Here is a 6,000-nt window from a genome sequence, read left to right as displayed (position 1 = left end):
ATTAACCTTTTATTTTTCAAAACACAAATTATTTTGATCAGCTAACCCAGAGAATTAAATGGAAATATACAAAGAATTACCACTGTTAAAATTTTCAAGTCTGAAATTCCATCATGATGCAATACTACTTTTGACTTACTATTTTGATAGGGAAGTTTAGGGTTAGTGTGCAACTGATCCATGGTAGCTTTTTGTTTATCTCCAGGTATACTTAGAGCCATGGTGCTCTGCCTTGGCCAAAATAGGAATGAAATGGACTGGCTGGTGATATATAATGCACTGTTTAAAGTCTAAAACTCTCTTGAAGGCACTATGGACTAGCTTGTATACATCGCTTATGAAAAATACATAGGTTGCTAATCAGCACCTGTTTCACCTGTTTACATAGCCTATTTTGTCTATGTGACTGGTGGAATATAAAAGACCCCCTGGTGAAAAGGGAACCCTTGCACACTGTTGATGGGAATGTAATGTTACAGTCATTATGGAAAAAAAAAAACATGGAGCTTCCTCAAAAAATTAAAAATAGAACTATTTGATATAGCAATCCCACTTTTGGGTATATATCCAGAAAAGACAAAATCAGTATCTTGAAGAGATATCTGCACTCCCACGTTCATGGCAGCATTATTTTTAGTAGCCAAGGTATGTAAACAACTTAAGTGCCTTCAATGAATGAATAAAGAAAATGTGATATATATCATATATAATGATATATATATATGTACATTGTTTCATATTATATAATGGAATACTACTCATTATAAATATAAAAAAAGGAAGTCTTGACATTTGCAATAACTTAGATAAACTTGCAGGGCATTACGCCAAGTGAAATAAGCCAAGCAGAGATGGACAAATACTGTATATTATCACTTATATGTAGAATCTAAAAAAAAAAGGTGATTTCATAGAAACAGAGAATGGAATGGTGGTTGCCAGGGATTGGGGGGAGGAGGAAATGGGGAGATGTAGGTCAAAGGATACAAACATTCAGTTATAAGATGACTAAACTCTGAGGAACTAATGCATAGCATGGTGACTGGAGTTAATAATACAGTATTGTATACTTGAAATGTGCTGAGAGTAGGTCTTAAGTAATCTTACCACACATACACACACACACACACACACAGAGTTAATTATGTGAGGTGATGAAAGTGTTAATTGATCTTGGTAATCATTTTACAACGTATATGTATATCAAATCATCACGTTATACACTTTAAATATATACAATCGTTTTTTTCAGTTATTCCTCAACAAAACTGGAAAAAAATAAAATTAGAAAAAAATAAAGTTTGTATCCTCTTAAATCTAAAAATAAATAAATTAATTAAAGATCCCTTGGTACATTTTCATTCTGAAGACAAAGCGCATCCTGTACAACTCGGAGAGGATAAAAGAAGTTGTATCTGGGTGTTTAGCACAAATCTGATGTTGCCTTATATTTTTTGCCCCTGCTTCTGTGTATCCTTTGACTCAGAAATCTTTCTGAGTAAACCTTGCTAGAACCTATTAAATCTTTTCAGTTTTCTGACCTAGTGTAATTGCTGCATGAAGGGAGAATTTCAAGAGATTCCTCTTGACCTTCTCCTACTATAATAACCTTTATTTGATAGGTCAGGTGGTCACTAAAGAAGTCCTGCCATTTTTCTTTGTATATTTACACATGTAGGGGAATAACGATTCCATGGGCTTGGGGTCTACTATATTATTTTAGAATGTTATAAAAAACAATTAACTTACTTTAAATTTATTAATAATGGCATTCTTGGCCTTTAAAAATTAGCATTAGTTCAGAGTTGGTGTTCAGTGTGTAACTCAAAAGTTTTGAGTATATTCTTTTCCCCAGTGTAGTTACTTAAGTAAATAAGTAATTACATTTGAGGGGTAAGAAAAGAGATTCACAGTGTGCATTGGGGTGTTGTTTCTGGACCCCAGCGTACATACAGAGCTTCCATTCAAGGGGCTGTGGGTCTAGTCTTGGAATAATGAGAGACCAGTACTCTCCACTCTCTATTTTGGTAACTCAAGTCAGGCCTCTGTTTATCAGATTTAGATTTTTTTTTCTTCTCTTCTCATACAAATCAAATTCTAAGTAAGATGTTTATTCATTAGTTTGATTCTTAGCAATGTCATGACCAGTTAATCACAGCCACAGATCTCTGTAGGTCAGAGCATTCTAATGAACACAATGGCATGGCTGTATATTATGGTGAATACACCTAACCTCACACTGAGATGTAATAACATGACCTCCATCACCCTGGAAACATTGCATTTCACTGAAGTCATGGTGCTCATTTCAATTATAACATTTCTCACCAGCACTCTTTACCTCGGGAAATAAAGTGAGTAGAGAACTTACAGAGCCTGTGGCATTTTCCTCCGTAGATCTCAAATCATTGGTGAAGGAAAAATGTTCAGGACTTTCTTAGGGAACATAGTTCAGAGGTGAGACATAGGATATGTTCACCCTAGTATTTCTGTCTCTGAAAGACTTTCAGTGCCTTCCTTTAAATTAGATCATTTTTTTTTTGCAACATAACTTACTTTCCAGGAGGCCAGACATTCATTAACTAAACCAGGAAACTGTTAAATAAAATATACCTAGTCACCCAAAATGCCATGTGGAATCTAGAGTCTCTGGAAAATGTACCCATCTTAACAAAACTTTTTTTTTTTTTTCTCGGACGCACAGGCTCAGCAGCCATGGCTCTCGGGCCCAGCCACTCTGCGGCATGTGGGATCCTCCTGGACCGGGGCACGAACCCGTGTCCCCTGCATTGGCAGGCAGACTCTCAACCACTGCGCCACCAGGGAAGCCCGACAAAACTTTTTCTTTGTAATATTATTGGGTTTCACCCATTTTGTTCATGAGCCTTCAAACTCCATTCTGAAGGAAAAACAATATCCCTAGAGTTTTGCTAACATAAACTAGCAAATTCCTTGTATGTGTGTGGAGTTTTGCCAACATAAACTAGCAATTTCTGTGTGTGTGTGTGTGTGTGTCTGTGTCTCTGTGTATGTGTACACATGAGCCTTCTCAGAGCTTGATTTTTTTCATTTTTGTCCCCCCAGGACATGATGGGAATCTACGACTAATTACAGATCTGTTGATATTATGAGACGTTGAATAAGAAAGAAATTAGTGTATTTTTTCTTCAAGGGAACAACCTCAGGCAAAGAAACAGTGTCTTTAAGCAAGGAAAAAATAGCTACCTCAGACAAAGGAGGGAGATTTTCTGAGCAAATACGCCCCAGTAGAAGATGTGTAAGAGGGGATTAGGACTTCAGGTTACTCAAAGTCTTCTGAATATGCCCTTATGACTCCAACTCCATTGTTAAAATATCACTCTTCTCATGAATGCCCTAACATTCACATGGGAGGTCTTTCCTGGCTCTACAGTCAGCTCTTGCTATGATTAAGTCACTTGACATGTTCAGGATGGTTCTATAAAGGGTTTTAGTCCATGTTTTGAGAACAGAACCTACTATTCTGAGTCTGTCATTCTCTTGTTTGTATTATCCAGTGTCACCAGAAGCAGACATCATCCTCAAATGCATGAATTCCTCATTTTTTCATGATGCCCTTTGATGGTAGCTCCATGATCTGGTGGAATTTTACCCTCAATGGACGTTGGTTACAAGTAATCTCAGTTGATAATTACTGTTTCACCAAAGGTGTCACTGTTTGCTGTTTCCTTACAAAACTATGAGCTAGAGCTTCATTACTTTTCACTTCAGTGTAGGTGGCCAATCCCAAGAACCCTACACTTCCCTGAAGGCCCTTTCCCACAATCCAGCCATTAGTACCAACAGTTATATTAGTTAGAATCCAATCCCAATGAACAGAGTTTTACTGTACTGAAAATTTACTGTAAATTTAGCAAAAGCCATCCGAAAAATCAGGATTGGTAACTGGCAAGAATCAATGCAGATTCTGAGGCTAAGGAAGCGGAAACCACAACAGTGGTTCCTTGGCATGATCTTGACAGAGGTCACTGCTAGTATGGAATAAATGCTAAACATTTTCAGGTTTTTTGTTGTGCTGCTCAAAATTCAAACTCCAGGTTGAAAGTCTGAAACTGGCCTTGCTTATGTCATATTCTTCTCTCTTGACCAGAGGAGAATAGGATACCTAAATCTGCCCCTCTGGACTGTGTCTAATGGGAAGCTGATATTTCCTTAAGATATATTTTCAGAAATAGGAAATGGATGCAGAACAGCCAACCCACATACAAACAAACTGATTCACTCAGATTTTTAGAAAATTATTTTAGTTCATTTATCACAAATTTAAGACAGGTAGTTTGTGACTTGGCTATTATGAGTTCATCAAGGCCTCCCTATCATTTTTCACCATTTTCTATTTTTGTTCTATGTTTTCTCTTCCTCTATTTTCTGCCCTTTAATTTTTCCTTTGTCTTAATTTAGTATTGTTTGCCTGAGAAAGGTTCAGAGGATGACAGATAGCACATATATTCATCTCCTTTCCCTCCCAAGATTCCAGTGAAATAAAAATGTATAAGTCCTGAAACGAAGAAACATGAATAATAGTGATAAAAATAGGGTAGGAGTTGTCAATGGATGAGGGATTTTCTAAACTGTCAGAAGACATAAAATGGAAGGGAGCAGAAGGAAGGGTGAAACAGTAGAGAAAGCCACAGGTCTGAAGCAGCTGAGGATAATCTTCCAACAAAACCCTGGAGTCACTTTCCAGGACCCACAGGTAAAGAAGAGCAAGGGAAGGAGAAGGGGGGCTGAAAATAAGAGAAAAAAGAAAGTCTGAACATGATACAATTTAACTGCTCCACACCCTATGTGACTCCCTCACCCCCAGACAGAGAGCAGGAAGGAGTACTTTAAATCATAGCACTTTTATAAAGACTTTCAGTGAACTTTCAGGGGGGACTTTAGGTTCCAGGTGGACATGTTGGTCCTCAGGGTTGACTCCTTGTTATTCTGGCATAGAGGGCACAGCCTGAGAGCTTGTTCCCTAAGCTCTGATCCTAAAAGAAACTCAAGGAGATGTGGCTTGCCTACCTCACCCACAGCTATGAACACTCTCACCCAAGGAGGAAACATGGAGAAGAACAGTCCTATTCAGACAACAACAGAGGAAACTCACATCAGAAATCTAGTCCTTCTCTCTTAAATATGAATTGACATCTGTAGCATTGATGCTGATTCCCCCCATCATCCCCTCTTTCTTATTTTCCATAGTTAAAGGATCTTGATTTTTAGCAAGTCATATGGCTACTCAAAATAAAGATCAAATTTTCCAACTGCTCTGGAAGCTAAAGGCGGCAATGTGATGAAGTTCTTGCCGATGAGATGTACCAAGAAATGATGTGTGCATCTTCTTGGACAGAGTGAGCCATTATTCCCAGTTCTAGGTGGGGAAGGGAGAGGAAGTAATGAGAAGAATTATATATGGAAGAATCAGCTCGAGGAACCTCTATCCGTTCTGTTACTCATTCAATTAACTAAAAAATATTTTTGAACACATACTATATACTAACCCCTGTATCATTCCAGGGAATTCAGAGAAAAATAAGACAGTTTTTGCTCTCAAAGAGCTCACAATCTTTCACTGGAGATTTACTCGTTTAAACCAAGCACCATGCAAAGTAATACTCATAATAAAAGTAGGTCTACGGCTTCCCTGGTGGTGCAGTGGTTGAGAGTCCGCCTGCCGATTCAGGGGACACGGGTTCGTGCCCTGGTCTGGGAGGATTGCATGCCGTGGAGCGGCTGGGCCCGTGAGCCATGGCCGCTGAGCCTGCGCATCCGGAGCCTGTGCTCCGCAATGGGAGAAGCCACAACAGTGAGAGGCCCGCGTACCGCAAAAAAAAAAAAAAAAAAAAAAAAAAAAAAAGTAGGTCTAAGGGAAGGAATAGAGACAGTGAGAGATGAACTCTGTTCAGTTAATTCTGTGTGTGTGTTGTAGAGTCCTCAAAGTTTTCATAACATCCTGAGTCTCTAGATAAAATT

The sequence above is a fragment of the Mesoplodon bidens genome, assembly GCF_964165515.1.
Source record: "Mesoplodon bidens genome assembly, chromosome: 1".
Classification (NCBI taxonomy): Eukaryota; Metazoa; Chordata; class Mammalia; order Artiodactyla; family Ziphiidae; genus Mesoplodon; species Mesoplodon bidens.
Note: the sequence above shows the minus strand (reverse complement) of the source record.